The sequence below is a fragment of the Hyperolius riggenbachi genome, chromosome 3 (assembly GCF_040937935.1).
Source record: "Hyperolius riggenbachi isolate aHypRig1 chromosome 3, aHypRig1.pri, whole genome shotgun sequence".
Lineage (NCBI taxonomy): Eukaryota > Metazoa > Chordata > Amphibia > Anura > Hyperoliidae > Hyperolius > Hyperolius riggenbachi.
Window position 1 is genome coordinate 395,251,389 of NC_090648.1, and position 18,401 is coordinate 395,269,789.

General features: G+C 46.3%; 1 protein-coding gene across 2 annotated transcripts in view; it reads right to left on the reverse strand.

Annotated features, from left to right (window-relative positions):
- KCNMB1 (potassium calcium-activated channel subfamily M regulatory beta subunit 1) overlaps window positions 1-18,401 on the reverse strand; it is a 475,157-nt gene that overhangs the window by 241,147 nt on the left and 215,609 nt on the right. The window lies entirely within an intron of this gene.

Genomic DNA, 18,401 nt, shown 5'->3' on the forward strand with positions numbered 1-18,401 from the left:
CAAAGAAAATATTCTCATACTTTTATTTTCAGGTATATAGTGTTTTTTCTAACATTGCATTATTCTATAATATGTGCAAATTACACAACACTCAGCATTCAAAATGATTCTTTCAGAGCAGTCTGTGAAGTAATGACATCTCCTCTGGCAGAGGAAAAGTAAATAGTCCAGGAACAGTTGCCTCTTGAGATAATAAAAGTCAGATAACAGCCCTCTCCATGACTAACTTAGTCGGAGAGCTTAATGGCTTGTTTGCATAGAGATAACAACTGGAGTTTCTCAACTCTTCCTGTACTGGAAACAATTAAGGCCCATACACACGTCGGATTTTAGCGAACGACCCGTCGTTTGAACGTTCCGTCGTTCGGACGTTTCCGCGTCAAATCCGACGTGTGTACAGACTATCATTCGGGTGATAAGACTGGTTACCAACGCTGGTAACCAGTCTTATCACCCGAACGATAGTCTGTACACACGTCGGATTTGACGCGGAAACGTCCGAACGACGGAACGTTCAAACGACGGGTCGTTCGCTAAAATCCGACGTGTGTATGGGCCTCTAGACTGATGTATCTGATCTTAATGTTTTATTTCTTAGCTGTACTACACATACAAATCATAATATCATAATTTTTTTTTCGCTTCAGTGTCTCTTTAAAGGAAAGCTGAGATAGGGACTTATAATATACATACCTGGGGTTTCCTGGAGCCAACTCCAGGATTATTGCTCCCACGCCATCCTCCTCCACTTTCTATCTCAGGTACACTTTAAAGGTATTATGAGATGATAAGAGTTGATCCCTGGGTGACAGTTTGTGGCCCAGACTATACAGATATGTCGCTATGCCAGATCTTTAGACAATGTCAGGGGGGTCCATATAGACAGTACAGTCTTGGCTGAGGGCGCTTTATCAGACACCTTGGAGGTGATTTTTTATCATCTGCATTGGCTGAGGTAAATCCATAATTTGTACATAGCTTAAAGTAGGATAACTGACAAAAAAAAAGTTTAAATAGTGTTTTCCTACTTTTTATTACCCATTCAGATATCATATTTGCTTTTGTATACAGGAAACATTGTCTGTTTACAAATTACAACATTCCCAAAGCACAGTTTATCTGGTCTGAAAACTGCCATTGCATTTTATTGCATAGCTGCTGCATTTATATATTAAAATCTATATAGTGATCACTTCTTAGCTCTTTCTGCTTCTCAGCACAGTTTTCTCAGTTTTCTATTGTTTACAAAATGTATCTGACAAAGTAATGTAATCAAAAGATAATGTTATCACTTCTTTTAATTCGGCCAGAAGATTTACACTGAAGCAAGGAGCTTTCCACTAAATAACAAAGTGCTGTGTTAACCTGTTTGAATGCTGTTCTGCTACATTTTTTCGTGGTAGTAGATTTTATGCTGTAAATAATATTTTAGAACAAAGAGGAAATGCTGATTTTCATACCACTTTAAGTTGATTTAACAAGGCTGCCTTTTTTGGTTGGACACAGCAAACAAGAAAACACTGGCACATGTTCCCAAACCCTTGTAAATGTGTTGTGGGAAAGGGGGGGGGGGGAATCAGGGACAGGAAAGTACTGTATGTTCTTTTTCTCACTGCAGGTTTAGTTTAAGTTTGGAAATAAACCCTACCATATATCCTTAATAAATATATATCCAGGACTGTTGGTGCTGATTTTCTAGGATCAGAGCCACTAAAAATGCATCAACCGGGTGCAGAAAAAGCTTAATTTACATTTTACTCCACATAATTTCTTAATTTTCCTTGTTTGGTAAAATGGGTGATAGCAGCAATTCCAGGAAATAAAGATTACCCCTTTCTGTCTATTTTTAAGCTTACTGGAAACCTGCAGTAAAAAAAAAAAGATATAAATGCTTTCGTCTTTGTTTTTACTTTTAAAAACATTTGAATTACAGTTAAACAAGCACATTTTGGTAAACCAGATCACAGATGTTTCCAAAATACATTTCAGTTTTGCCATGCTAAGTAAGAATATACCATGGCATAAGGCTGCACGATTTTAGGAAAAAATTGAAATTGCGATTTTTCTCTCAAAAATTGCGATTTCGATTTTTTCATGATTTTTTTCAAATTGAGCTTTAGCACTTAATTTACAATACCCCCAGTATAGTTTATCCAGGTAGGCGCCTCCAGTATAGTTGCCCCAGTACAGGTTATTTAGGTAGGTGCCTCCAGTATAGGTACTGTATATATAGCCAGATCCCACCCCCCTTTAGTGTATATAGGCAGATTCTTCCCCCTCCCTTTAGTGTAAATAGCCAGATCACCCCTTTAGTATACATAGGCACTGTGCTGTCCTCCGGCCCCACCATTTATTTTAATACATGTAATTTTAATACAGTTTCACCTTCAGGGTGATGTTATATTAATTACATGGCAAACAGAGATAGTGTATGGGGATGGGGTCTGTGATCTTGCTGGCAGGGGGCTAAACACTCTGGACTGGACCTGGAGTGTATGAGGGCGGGCGGCGGGGCCTAGTGGTAGCGGTGTGCTATGTGCGAGACAGCAGAGCTTCACAGAGCAATGGATGTATGAAGGCTGTGAAGCCTTCTGTGATGTTGCTGCTCGGATTCTGTGATGATGCTGGGGACAGTGCGGACTGTGGTGGAGTGAGAGTCTCATCGGGTATGAGATGCGGCGGGGGGGCGGATCCAGAGCGGCTTCACCAATCATTGGATCTAGTTGGTGTGACGACGGTGGCAGGCGCTCCTATAGAGAGCAGCCCAGCTCCTCCCATTCCCTGGATCTTCTCATCACGTATGAGCGCGGCGGGGGGGCGGAACCAGAGTGGCACACAACTTTGCCAATAGCCGGATCTATGTGGTATGACTGCGCAGCAGTAAGTGGAGCCACACGGACCAGCATAGCAGGGAAAGGGGAAAACCGCAGCTATTGACGATCCCAAGATCGTCTTAACAGGAACCACGGTTTCGGTTTAAAAACGCGAAATCGTTCAGCCCTACCATGGCAATGCAAAAGCCTTGCAAACATTTGTGAAACTGTTCATATGTTAATAGTATTATTAGGTGTCATATGAAATTGTAATTTTTTTAATAGTATTAATAGGTAGTCAGATCTTGTTGTTTAATTTTGGGACACAGTACTAATGTGCCACTATTTACCATCATCAGCCTCATACCAGTATCACATATATAAGGACGATAGACAGACGCGGATCTAGAGGGGTGCACATGGGGCAGCTGCTATAGGCGCCCTTGTCACTTACCTCCAAGGGGGCGCACAATTCATCAGATTATCACCCCTCCCTCCCAGCCAGGTCGGAGTCCGTGTTCCGCACATCCTGGCTCCTTCCCCTGACGAATATTTAGCTGGCCGCCAGCGCGTTACTGTACAGGTACCTCCCTGCTGCTTGCTTCATCGCCCTGGCAACCCTCGTATTCTTCTCCTGATTGGAGCTCTGCTGCTGCCGCTGGGGCTGATGGGAGTGGGAGAGCAGAGAACAGTCTGAAGCTGTAGCTGGGGGCTGGGCAGCCCAAGTTCTGTAGAGAGTGAGTGCGCAGACTACTGAGGCTGAGGCAGGGACGGCCAGAGAGATCTAATCTGAAAGCAGCCAGCCCAGCGCTTTCACAGGCATGAGATCGCACAGCACAGCTGAGGTGAAGCTGACAGTGCAGCCATGTGTGAAGTCACCGAAGCAGAGAGAAGGAGCACCGGATGATTTAGATAAGAGAATTATTAGCCTTTCCTGTCCTCTCTATCCCTCCCAGCATGTGCTGTCCTCTGTCTGCCCTCTCTACTCCTTCACATGTGCACTGTGCAGCATGTGGTGTGTTTATACATGTCCCTGCCATGGGACTAGTGAAGAGATTCCTCCATTTCCACCCAGTGGTTCCCTCCTGTTCCTCTTCCTCTGCCCCCTTCTTGTTTTTACCCACTTTTTTGCCCTCTCTTATGTGTCCACTCCCTACTTTCCCACACTTCCCACTCTCTTCCATTCCCCCATCCCACTCTCCCCTCTCTCTGCTTCACTTCCCCCTCCTCTTTCTATCTTGTCCTCCCTTAAAGTGTACTTTTAAGTGGAATGAATCAGGCTGGTTTAGCTTACTTCAGGCTTTTTCCAGCCCCTCAAAGTCCTTCTGTGCCCTCACTGTCATTCTGTGCTCAGCCGTTTAGCCACTGTCTACCTCCAAAAGCTGGCCACTACACATGCCCTGTCCTGCGGAGTACATATGAAATCGGCGCCGGTAGACTTGGGCACAGGATACAGCCAGGGCTGGCCCGCTCATGAGGCGGGGTGAAACATTTGCCTCAGGCGGCAGATCTGGGGGGGCGGCACCCGCCTGTCCGTGGGTGGGGGGCCACCCGCCGAGCTGGAGGAGTAGCGGGCAGAAAGGGGGTATTTGGCCTAGCAGTGGGGAGGGGAGTGGGACCACCCCCCCTCCCTCGCCTGGGTCCCCTGATCTGCGCTCCTCTCCATTTGTTAATAGTTAAGTACCAGCGTATAGATTAAGAGGCAACGGGCGGGGATCACTCACCTCTTCGGCGTTCCAGCGAGCGCTCCACTGACGTCACTCCCTGCAACGCTGCCCACTGTATTGTACGTGGACGGTGTTGCAGGAAGTGACGTCAGTGGAGCGCACTTTGGAACACGGAAAAGGTGAGTGATCCCCGCCCGTTGCCTCTTAATCTATAGGCTGGTACTTAACTATTTACAGTTGGAGGGGAGCGCAGATCGGGGGACCCAGGCGAGGGAGGGGGTCCAACCCCCCTCCCCACCACTAGGCCCAATACCCCCTTTCTGCCCGCTACTCCTCCAGCTCAAGGGGGGGGGGAGGGCGGCGATTTTTTTAAATTTTGCCTCAGGCGGCAAAAAGTCTAGGGCCGGCCCTGGATACAGCCAGTATATGGCTGATCCTGCTGCACAAGTCCGGGCCGTATTAATTACTATTCCCCCTCCAGGCCGCCATGGATAGTGGGGGAATGATATAATTTGGCTTTCAGCAATTGCTGGAGGCCGAATTATTGTGCTTTTTTAAGCAACCTCGGCTCCGTCTTCTGACGGCACCAACGTTACTGAGCGCTGCAATAGGAGTGATTCCCATTATAGTCTATGGCGGTGCCTGCTGCGCCCAAATCTAGCAGCGCCGAAAAGCACTGCTCCGGTCCTGCGCCACTTCAATCACGCTCCCGTGGCTGGAGTGTTCTGCACATGCGCAGTAGTAATTTTTACTTACTGCGCACATAATGCTCCCAGCCGTGGGAGCGCAATGGAGAAGGCACAGGGCCATGCAGGCAGCTTTCGGAGTGGCAGAGTGGCTGATGGAGCAGCGCGGAATGACAGCGAGGGACCAGAAGAACTTCAGGGGACTGGAAGAGACCCCAGGAAAATAGCTGGCAACATTACATTCTGTTAAAATGTTCTATCTTGATGCACCTGGCTGTTTTCTTTTTTTTACAGGGAAATGAAACTGTGCAAAAGGAGGGGGGCGCAATTTCAGTATTTGCCATAGGCGCTTCTTTACCCAGATACGCCACTGACGATAGAATAAGAACAAAAACTTTTTATACTGGTATGAGGCTGATGATATTTAATGCCATAACTCTTTCTCAGCCTATATAGCTAAACTTGTGAACTCGGAATTTACGATGCCTCTGACACCCAATTCTGTGAGTATTGTGTAAACAAGGAGTCTTATCTCAGCTAACAACCCAACCTCTCTCCCCATTTAGACGTTCTGTTTCACTTAAAGGCCCATATGCAATTCACTTTTTCACCTGAGTTTTCTCCTAAGATAATTTTTTATCTTCAATTCAAAATAATTTTCCAGCAATTTCAACTAAAAAAAGTACCAAAAAGTAAGCGGAAAAGCACTATCAAAATTATTTGGGTATTTTCTTGCTTTCTGGTGGCTTAAAAGGCATTTTATTGACAAGTTGAAAAATATGAACTTGGAGAAAACTAAGGAGAAAAATTGAATTGCATATGGGCCAAGGCATCTTAATGACATGTAATCATGCTTGTAAAAAATCTGTGTATCCCCTTTTGATGTTGCATGTACTGTATATAGCTGTCGGTTCCAACAGTTTGTAAGCAATCATGATTGAAGCTCGATGAAGGCTATCCAGCTGAAAGCTCGCTTACTCTTATCTTTAAAGTTAGCCAATAAATGGTATCATCCTGATTCAAAACTTCTTACATTTAACAATAACAACAATAACATTTCTATAGCGCTTTCTCCCATAGGACTCAAAATGCTTAGGCTCTCTCAGATTCAGCAATTGGTAGTAGGGTGAAGTATTAACATGACAAAAATTATATTTCTGCAAATGCCAAACTGAACAGGTGGGTTTTCAGTCTGGATTTAAACACATCCAGAGATGGAGCTGTCCTGATCTGCTAAGGCAAAGAGTTCCATAATGTAGGAGCAGCATGACAGAAGGCTCTGGGACTAAAAGTTTTTAGGTGCACTCTGGGTATGACTAGATTATTAGAACTTGTCGATCTGGGTTTGCTACGCAGCTGCAACATTTCTTTCATGTATCCAGAGCCCAGATTATGTAGAGATTTATATGTCAGTAGGTCAATCTTGAATAGGATCCTCCATTTTATAAGTAGCCAGTGAAAGGAGTACAGGACTGATGTTATATAGCAGTGATGAGGTTGGTTGGTTAACAGTCTGGTGGCAGTATTCTGTATCAGCTGTAGGCAGTACACGTTGTTTTTTGGAAGGCCGGTGTAGAGAGCATTGCAATAGTCCAATCGGGATGTAATGAAGGCATGAACTAAGGTTGGCAGATCTTCCGGGGGGACGAGGTGCTTGATTTTTGCGATTTTCTTCAGGTGAAAATGGGATGATTTCACCACAGCAGAGATGTGAGTTCTGAAGTTTAAATCCCCATCAATTAGAACTCCCAGGCTACGCACATGCTTGGAGCTGTGTAGATCTGCGCCTCTTATTTCCAGTGGTGAAGACTACAAGTGAAGCTTATTTGCTGTCATGTGCTGCCCTCCAATCAGAAGGACTTTAGTTTTATCTGTATTTAGTCTCATCCACTTTATTTAGTCACTCATCCATTGTTGCAGTTCGGCTAAGCAGGCGTTTATAGTTGGGTCTGTCACACCAGGCTGAAAGGAAATATATAGTTGGGTGTCATAGCAGTGGTATGTCAGATCCTGTTAGTGGATTCGTGTTCCAAGCAGTAACATGTAAATCGTGAAAAGCAGGGGAGAAAGGATTGCGCCCTGGGGCACTCCATACTTAAGTGATACAGAGGTGGACAGAAAGGGCTCCATAGATGTTTTCTGGTTTCTACCACTCAAGAAGGATTGGAACCACTGGAGAACTATGCCATCAATGCCGCAGTATTCCTGTAGCCTGCTTATCAAGATGTCATGGTCAACTGTATTAAAGGCTACAGAAAGGTCTAGCAGTATCAGGATGGAGCACTCTCCTCTGTCAGTTGCCATGAGCAGGTGGTTGCAGATTTGGATGACGGCAATTTCAGTGCTGTTGTTAATTTATGTTTAAGCGCACATCATACAATTTCCATATACAAATAGTCCTTTAAAAACAGTTCCACATATTTCAGAATTCTGCAGCCTCCATAGTGACCTCCACCATTAGCACCCAATATTAAACAGACTCACCAGACCTGTTGGCCACTGCTAGACTGGCCAACCATGCACAAGTCCAGGAAGCCTAGGAACCTCAGGATCCTGGTGCCAACTTTGCCAAATGTCACTCTCCTCCTTCATATATTCTATGCACGACCTGTGTGAGTCTATTGGTACAAATTATGGCATGATCAGAAATTGCCAATGGCCAAGCCAACAAATAGATAGCGTGCTCTGCCCGCCCCGGCTGTCACTTCTCACTGCTAGAGGAAGCTCCCGGCTGCAGCACAGAACTCCAGACGATCTCCTTCTGCTGTGCAGATCTATTGCTGGAGCAACGAGCGAGTGTGTGTCTCCAAATCTAAACTTGCCGCTCTGTCTGCAGCCACAAAGACGGGGAGGGGCGCTGCATGAAGAGCAGGAAGCAGCACTTAGAGCATCACTGCATTACAAGCCCTACTCCATAGAGCCAAATTAACCACTTGCCGACCGCCCGCTCATAACGCGCGTCGGCAAAGTGGTAGCTGCAGGACCAGCGACGCACATTTACGTCGCCGGCTGCAGGCTAATTAATCAGGAAACAGCCGCTTGCGTGAGCGGCTGCTTCCTGTCAATTCACGGCAGGGGGCTCCGTGAATAGCCTGCAGGCCGCCGATCGCGGCTCGAAGGGTAAATGTAAACACAAGCGAAAAATAATCCGCTTTGTTTACATTTTTACAACACTGCTAACAGTAGCAGCGTTGTATTGTAGTGGGATCGCTGTCACATGACAGGCAGGAGCCTGTTAGAGGCTGCACAGGACAGATCCGTTCCTGTGCAGCCTCCGAACTCCGGGCAGGGAGGGAGAAGAGGGAGAGGGGGAATCCTGCGGTGGAGGGGGCTTTGAGGTGCCCCCCCTTCCCCCTCCCGCCACCCACACGCATGCAGGAGCGATCAAACCCCCCCCCCAGCACATCATCCCCCTAGTGGGGAAAAAAGGGGGGTGATCTGGTCGCTCTGCCTGTTATTTGATCTGTGCTGGGGGCTGTAGAGCCCACCCAGCACAGATCTTGGAAATCAGCGCTGGTCCTTAAGGGGGGGTAAAGACTGAGTCCTGAAGTGGTTAATCCATGCCATGCAGTGATGAGGATCAAGCAATCAAAAACAGTCTGTATGCATGTTGGATTATTATGGCTCTGTACAAATTAACAAGCTGACACATCATTGCATTACAGTGGATCTAGAGGTGTGTTTAGCTTCTAAGGGCAACAATGGTTAATTTGCATATACTCTACAGTGATGCACTGGGAGACATCTCAAACTCACTCCAACCTGATTTATCGCAAATTATTTCTGTTTTAAGAAAGAAAACTTTTGTTTTTCATAGCATTTTAGTAAGGGGGCTTTTAGCACCATTGTAGCCCCTCACACACTCTAATGGGTTCTGGTTCACCATGAGCTTGCTGGTTAGTCTGTACCTAAAATCTGATGATCGCTTATATGTATGCAATCTTTGCACAGTTGCACTTTATGTAACATTGGGCTTATATCACCAATCTTTGCAATATTTATTTATTTTGTATGCCCTAAAGCAGTGGTTCCCAACCCATGTGCCGCGACACATACATGTGTCGCGGCAGCTTCGGGTATGTGTTGCAGTGTCAGCTCTTGGAGGAGAGCAGCGCAGTGGAGGGAGAGCTGTGGGCAGCAGCGGGGAAGGGGGCCATCTCCCCCCTTTCCCTCACCTTAGGGTGCTCTCCCTCCCTCGCTCTCTCCTCTGGAACTAACTGTGGTCAGGTGTTTGCAGCGGGCGGGACTTACCTTCCGTGTCGCTTCAAGCGCTGGAAGTTCTGGTGCCACAGCCGCTGCTCTGGTCTGGATCAGACCAGAGTAGTGGCAAATCATCCCGCACCTGCGACGAGACCAGACGGAGACACGGAAGGTAAGTTCCGCCCATCTGCCAGCTACCGCACTTCGTTCCGGAGGAGAGAGCGAGGGAGGGAGAGCACCCTGAGGTGCCGCTCTCCTTCCCTCGCTCTCTTGTCCGGGGGGGGGGGGGGCACCTGGCTACATATACTGGGCACATATACACCTGACTACATATACTGGGCACATATACCCCTGGCTACATATACTGGGCACATATACCCCTGGCTACATATACTGGGCACATATACACCTAACTACATATACAGGGTACATATACCCCTGGCTACATATACTGGGCACATATACCCCTGGCTACATATACTGGGCACATATACCCCTGGCTACATATACTGGGCACATATACCCCTGGCTACATATACTGGGCACATATACCCCTGGCTACATATACTGGGCACATATACCCCTGGCTACATATACTGGGCACATATACCCCTGGCTACATATACTGGGCACATATACCCCTGCCTACATATACTGGGCACATATACCTCTGGCTACATGTACTGGGCACATATTCCTGTGGCTACATATACTGGGCACATATACCCCTGACGACATATACTGGGCACATATACACCTGACTACATATACTGGGCACATATACACCTGACTACATATACTGGGCACATATACCCCTGGCTACATATACTGGGCACATATACCCCTGGCTACATATACTGGGCACATATACCCCTGGCTACATATACTGGGCACATATACACCTGACTACATATACTGTGCACATATACCCCTGGCTACATATACTGGGCACATATACCCCTGGCTACATATACTGGGCACATATACACCTGACTACATATACTGGGCACATATTCCCCTGGCTACATATACTGGGCACATATACCCCTGGCTACATATAAGGGCACATATACCCATGGCTACATATACTGGGCACATATACCCCTGGCTACATATACTGGGCACATATACCCCTGGCTACATATACTGGGCACATACTGTATACCCCTGGCTACATATACTGGGCACATATACCCCTGCCTACATATACTGGGCACATATACCTCTGGCTACATATACTGGGCACATATACCTCTGGCTACATATACTGGGCACATATACCCCTGACTACATATACTTGGCACATATACCCCTGACTACATATACTGGGCACATATACACCTGCCTACATATACTGGCCACATATACACCTGCCTACATATACTGGGAACATATACCTCTTGCTACATATACTGGGCACATATATCCCTGGCTACATATACTGGGGACAACTGGCTGTTTGTCTTTATGTGCATTTACTGGTGAAAAGCTGTCTCATATTATGTGCATTTACTGGAGAAACGCTGTCTCTCATTACGTGCATTTACTGGTGAAAGGCTGTCTGTCATTACCTGCATTTACTGGTGAAATGCTGTCTCTTATGTGCATTTAGTGGGGAAACGCTGTCTCCCATTACATGCATTTAGTCTACGTGTCACGGAGATCTGAACGTTTGGTTTGATGTGTCACGACTCCAAAAAGGTTGGGAACCACTGCCCTAAAGCCACAATATTATACCAGTGATTATTTCATGGTGATCTATAACCATCCTCTGCCCGGGTTGCAGTTATTATCAAGCATATCGCATTATTGCTGAATGGAATCATATGCTGCATCAATTTATTTGTCAAAGGATGGTGCTCTGTTATATTAAACTAATAGACCTAAGCCCGTTTAAAAACGGGCTCTAGGTCTGTGCCGAAATGCCATCTCCCTCCCCTCCCTCCCCTATGACCGCCGCCACCGCTCATGCGTGTGCCCACTGCCGTGCACACGCTTGCCCGGCGGCCCCCTGGCCTGCCCTGCTCCCTGTCCAAAGGCTGTCCCTGCGGCACATGCACAGTAGCGCAAATGCAGGGACACACACACACACGGACACGGGACGCAGAGACACAGGGGTTTTATTATAGAGGATATACGAATTGAAGAATTTTGATTACTGTGGTTAATGTACACTGTGTAATGATCTTCTCTGCTGTCTGCACAGGCAAAAAGCTGTTTGACCATTTTTTAGGTCTGAATGCTGCAGGTCTCTGGAAAAGAGACCTGTCTTCACTCTGCGAGTTGCAGAGCTGCTGTTGTGGTGAAGAATTTGCATCCACTTGTCATGCAAATTGCTTAGCTGCTTCCTTTGATGGCTTGTAGTATAAATACCATTTCCTCCCAGAGTTCCTTGCTGGTCATGATGGTTTGTTCCTGTTAACTTCCCTGGAAGTCTCAGCCCTCTGCTCATAGTAGGCTATTATTGCTAGCTTAGAGTAGTTTCCCTTTGGGAGTGCTCCTTGCGTAGTCAGGTTGTATTATCTGTTTTGCCTTGTGTTGTCTATCTGTAGCGATTGTCTTGTCGCCAGCGGCGGTCGACAGGAAATCTTTCTGTCTGTTGGGATCGCATTCGCCTTAGCGGTAGTGGCGGTGGTTCCTTCTGCAGAGTGCAGAAGAGTGTCTTAGGGGTGCAAGCCAGAGCAGTGGTTGTTACTGGTTGCTCCATCTGTCTGTCTGTCTGGATCGCGTCCGCCCTAGCGGTAGTGGCAGTGGTTCCTTCTGTATTCTGTCTGGGAGTGTGGGCCAGAGCTGCGGTTGCTGCTGGTTGCTCCTTCTGCCTGTCTTGTCTAGAACGAAAGCTTGCTGTAGGCTCGGTGAGGTAACCGTTTAGCAAGCGTTCGCGTTCTCTATTCTTTACTCTACCGCCTCCGAATGGCCTCCATCAGAGATGCGCTGAGCCCCCCCAGGAACTACAAACGCACCTTGAACCCAAACAGAAGCTCTGCATATACACCAAAAGCATGGCTGTTAAGTGGGAGCAGCTGACCAAAAACGAATTACATTAGTACATAGCAAGGAAATGAGCAGCGCTACTTAAAAACAGACTAGTGCCTACCTGCAAAAGAGTGCAAGCCCCACTTGTGGGGTCGAATACACACCGAGCATACACATGACCCGTCTACCACTAGAGGAGGATGTTGGTTTCCATTAACAGCTTGCATGCAACCTATTAAGTACTCGTCCCTCGCCTAACACTAACTAAATCCTAACCTATGTATATGCATAGCCTGGGTGCGGCTAATCAAATAGAATTGAAAATTGCGCAAAAGGTGGATCAGCGCAACACCAGGCCGCCTCCGAATGGCCTCCATCAGAGATGCGCTGAGCCCCCCCAGGAACTACAAACACACCTTGAACCCAAACAGAAGCTCTGCATATACACCAAAAGCATGGCTGTTAAGTGGGAGCAGCTGACCAAAAACGAATTACATTAGTACATAGCAAGGAAATGAGCAGCGCTACTCAAAAACAGACTAGTGCCTACCTGCAAAAGAGTGCAAGCCCCACTTGTGGGGTCGAATACACACCGAGCATACACATGACCCGTCTACCACTAGAGGAGGATGTTGGTTTCCATTAACAGCTTGCATGCAACCTATTAAGTACTCGTCCCTCGCCTAACACTAACTAAATCCTAACCTATGTATATGCATAGCCTGGGTGCGGCTAATCAAATAGAATCGAAAATTGAAAATTGCGCAAAAGGTGGATCAGCGCAACACCAGGCCGCCTCCGAATGGCCTCCAGCAGAGATGCGCTGAGCCCCCCCAGGAACTACAAACGCACCTTGAACCCAAACAGAAGCTCTGCATATACACCAAAAGCATGGCTGTTAAGTGGGAGCAGCTGACCAAAAACGAATTACATTAGTACATAGCAAGGAAATGAGCAGCGCTACTTAAAAACAGACTAGTGCCTACCTGCAAAAGAGTGCAAGCCCCACTTGTGGGGTCGAATACACACCGAGCATACACATGACCCGTCTACCACTAGAGGAGGATGTTGGTTTCCATTAACAGCTTGCATGCAACCTATTAAGTACTCGTCCCTCGCCTAACACTAACTAAATCCTAACCTAGGTATATGCATAGCCTGGGTGCGGCTAATCAAATAGAATCGAAAATTGAAAATTGCGCAAAAGGTGGATCAGCGCAACACCAGGCCGCCTCCAAATGGCCTCCATCAGAGATGCACTGAGCCCCCCCAGGAACTACAAACGCACCTTGAACCCAAACAGAAGCTCTGCATATACACCAAAAGCATGGCTGTTAAGTGGGAGCAGCTGACCAAAAACGAATTACATTAGTACATAGCAAGGAAATGAGCAGCGCTACTTAAAAACAGACTAGTGCCTACCTGCAAAAGAGTGCAAGCCCCACTTGTGGGGTCGAATACACACCGAGCATACACATGACCCATCTACCACTAGAGGAGGATGTTGGTTTCCATTAACAGCTTGCATGCAACCTATTAAGTACTCGTCCCTCGCCTAACACTAACTAAATAATAATGGCAGTATTTGTATAGCGCCTTTCTCCTGTCGGACTCAAAGCGCTTGCGAGGCAGCCACTAGAGAGCACTCAGTAGGCAGTAGCAGTGTTAGGGAGTCTTGCCCAATGAACTCCTTACTGAATTACTGGCTTACTGAACAGGCAGAGCTGAGATTCGAACCCAGGTCTCCCATGTCAGAGGCAGAGCCCTTAACCAGTACACCATCCAGCCACTGCTAAATCCTAACCTATGTATATGCATAGCCTGGGTGCGGCTAATCAAATAGAATCGAAAATTGAAAATTGCGCAAAAGGTGGATCAGCGCAACACCAGGCCGCCTCCGAATGGCCTCCATCAGAGATGCGCTGAGCCCCCCCAGGAACTACAAACGCACCTTGAACCCAAACAGAAGCTCTGCATATACACCAAAAGCATGGCTGTTAAGTGGGAGCAGCTGACCAAAAACGAATTACATTAGTACATAGCAAGGAAATGAGCAGCGCTACTTAAAAACAGACTAGTGCCTACCTGCAAAAGAGTGCAAGCCCCACTTGTGGGGTCGAATACACACCGAGCATACACATGACCCGTCTACCACTAGAGGAGGATGTTGGTTTCCATTAACAGCTTGCATGCAACCTATTAAGTACTCGTCCCTCGCCTAACACTAACTAAATCCTAACCTATGTATATGCATAGCCTGGGTGCGGCTAATCAAATAGAATCGAAAATTGAAAATTGCACAAAAGGTGGATCAGCGCAACACCAGGCCGCCTCCGAATGGCCTCCATCAGAGATGCGCTGTGGGGCTTGCACTCTTTTGCAGGTAGGCACTAGTCTGTTTTTAAGTAGCGCTGCTCATTTCCTTGCTATGTACTAATGTAATTCGTTTTTGGTCAGCTGCTCCCACTTAACAACCATGCTTTTGGTGTATATGCAGAGCTTCTGTTTGGGTTCAAGGTGCGTTTGTAGTTCCTGGGGGGGCTCAGCGCATCTCTGATGGAGGCCATTCGGAGGCGGTCTGGTGTTGCGCTGATCCACCTTTTGCGCAATTTTCAATTTTCTATTCTATTTGATTAGCCGCACCCAGGCTATGCATATACATAGGTAAGGATTTAGTTAGTGTTAGGCGAGGGACGAGTACTTAATAGGTTGCATGCAAGCTGTTAATGGAAACCAACATCCTCCTCTAGTGGTAGACGGGTCATGTGTATGCTCGGTGTGTATTCGACCCCACAAGTGGGGCTTGCACTCTTTTGCAGGTAGGCACTAGTCTGTTTTTAAGTAGCGCTGCTCATTTCCTTGCTATGTACTAATGTAATTCGTTTTTGGTCAGCTGCTCCCACTTAACAGCCATGCTTTTGGTGTATATGCAGAGCTACTGTTTGGGTTCAAGGTGCGTTTGTAGTTCCTGGAGGGGCTCAGCGCATCTCTGATTGAGGCCATTTGGAGGCGGCCTGGTGTTGCGCTGATCCACCTTTTGCGCAATTTTCAATTTTCGATTCTATTTGATTAGCCACACCCAGGCTATGCATATACATAGGTTAGGATTTAGTTAGTGTTAGGCGAGGGACGAGTACTTAATAGGTTGCATGCAAGCTGTTAATGGAAACCAACATCCTCCTCTAGTGGTAGACGGGTCATGTGTATGCTCGGTGTGTATTCGACCCCACAAGTGGGGCTTGCACTCTTTTGCAGGTAGGCACTAGTTTGTTTTTAAGTAGCGCTGCTCATTTCCTTGCTATCTATTCTTTACTCTGTCTGGGAGTGTAGGCCAGAGCTGCGGTTGCTACTGGTTGCTCCTTCAGTCTGTCAGTCTGTTCTCTATTCAATTTCGTGTTACATTGGTTAGTTAGGGTTGGCGCGTTTTGTCTCTGTTGCGCTTCTCGTGTGGAGACTGCGCCATTAGCGTGCTTTGTCACTGTTGCGCTTTTCGTGCGGCGACTGTGCTTAGCGAGTGCGTTTGTTATTTTCCTTGGCGTTGTGATCATTCTTATTTGCTGTGTCTTTCTTACTACACTTGTGCTCTGTCTTACTCGGTCTTGTGTCACTCTTGGCAATCGCCACCCTTGCGATTGCGTTCCCACTTGTTTTCAGCTGTTGTGTGTTCACCGTCGCTGGGTGGCGACTAGATTAGTGGAAACACATACATTCTGTCCCTGTGCTCTCTCTCTCTCTAAGGGCTATCTTGCCCTGCATTGCTTCAACTCGTACAATCTCAAACTGGCATCTGTGGCAGTGCAGAGGCTGTGTTCCTCTGCACTCCAAAACTCCGTCTGCTGGTGGGAATCCCCCTCTACAGGTGCATTGCACCACAGCAATGCACCTGTATTTTATACGCTTGTGGGGGATTTCCGCAGTGTCAGCGCACATCTTGTGCGCTGACCACGGAAATAATTCCGCAATCGTTACGCACTGGCCCCACCTTGTTTTTCATTGTTTTTAACCTTGTCAATTGTAATTGATTAATACATTTCAGTTGAAAAGAGGGACAAGTTTACTTCTCAATTGATAGATACTATGCTGGGGTAATGCGTGCTTCTTTTTATTTGTTTTCACTACATAAGTACATACTCTGTTGCCCTGAAAATAAGCTCTACCTCAAAAATAAGCTCTAGCTGCAATTTTGAGCATGCTCAAAATATAAGCCCTGCCCCAAAAATAAGCGGCATTTACCGTACAGAGGAGGAAGAGGCCAGCAAACAGGGACACAGAAGTGCAGTGCTGATCAGACACCGGTCCTGACATACCAGCACACAGCTAAGTTATCAGCTGTCTGCAGGGATCAGTGATGCTCGAATGTACCCAAATTCAATTCGAGTACATTCAAATTCAGGTCCGGGTCAAATTCGGATTCGGCTGTGATCACGACCAGTAGAATTCGATTCGAATTTGACACTTGATCAGTAATTGAATTCGGGTATGACCCCGAATTTGTGATCACGAATTCGGATGGCCTTAAAGCTATTTTTTAAAGGGAAATCACAATTAAATAGGTGTAATTGAAAAAAGAAAAAAAAAATGGTGGAAAACTTTTTTTCTGCATTTCTTGTTTATTTTTCTTCACTGTCTTCACCGTCTTCTTTTTTTCTCTCCATCTTTTTCTTCACCGTCTTCTTTTTCTGTTTTACCATCTTCTTTCTCATCACCATCATCTTCATCATCTTCTGCTTCACTGGCACCTGGTTCTTCTTCTTCTTCTGGGTCATCCTCACTTGGTTTTTCATCTTCTTCTTCACCTGGTTCTTCTTCGTCTTCTTATTCATCATCTGGTTCGTCGTCTTCTTCATCATCATCTGGTTCTTCTTCTTCATCATCATCTGGTTCTTCTTCACCTGGTTCTTCTTCTTCTTCTTCAACTGGTTCTTCTTCTTCTTCTTCACCTGGTTCTTCTTCTACGTCACCTGGTTCTTCTTCTTCTTCTTCACCTGGTTCTTCTTCTTCTTCACCTGGTTCTTCTTCTTCTTCACCTGGTTCTTCTTCTATTGCTTCACCTGATTCTTCTTCTTCACCTGATTCTTCTTCTTCACCTGGTTATTCTTCTTCTTTTTCACCTGGTTCTTCTTCTTCACCTGGTTATTCTTCTTCTTATTCTTCTTCTTCACCACTATTTTTTTTTGGTGTTCATATTCTTCCTCTTGTTTCCAACTTAATGTTTTTTCCATAACAGAATTCAACTGTTTGTTCTTCAACAGCATAGCTAAATTGGTAGTGTAATAATAACTAGTGGCGCATGGCAGCAGCACATAATTCTGCGGACCTTGGTTGTGGGAACACAGACAGCAGGAGGTTAAATCTGGCAGCAGGAGGAGGAGTGACATGTGGCAGCAGGCAATGTAGTAGGCCATGGTCCCTAGTGTTGGTACCACGGCTGTAATAATAAACACCATACAGCAGGACGTTCCGGACAGCAGTCGTGAAGCCCATAGTTACATAGTTATTTTGGTTGAAAAAAGACATACGTCCATCGAGTTCAACCAGTACAAAGTACAACTCCAGCCCATCCCCCACATACCCCTGTTGATCCAGAGGAAGGCGAAAAAAACCCCACAAGGCATGGTCCAATTAGCCCCAAAAGGGAAAAATTCCTTCTTGACTCCAGATGGCAAACAGATAAAATCCCTGGATCAACATCATTAGGCATAACCTAGTAATTGTAGCCATGGATGTCTTTCAACGCAAGGAAAGCATCTAAGCCCCCTTTAAATGCAGGTATAGAGTTTGCCATAACGACTTCCTGTGGCAATGCATTCCACATCTTAATCACTCTTACTGTAAAGAACCCTTTCCTAAATAAATGGCTAAAACGTTTTTCCTCCATGCGCAGATCATGTCCTCTAGTCCTTTGAGAAGGCCTAGGGACAAAAAGCTCATCCGCCAAGCTATTATATTGCCCTCTGATGTGTCCACAAATTGTGTCCAATACACAACTAGGACAGCACAGTTTTCAACCCAGAAACCTCAGAATATTTTTTTTTTACAAATAAATGTATGTATTGTAG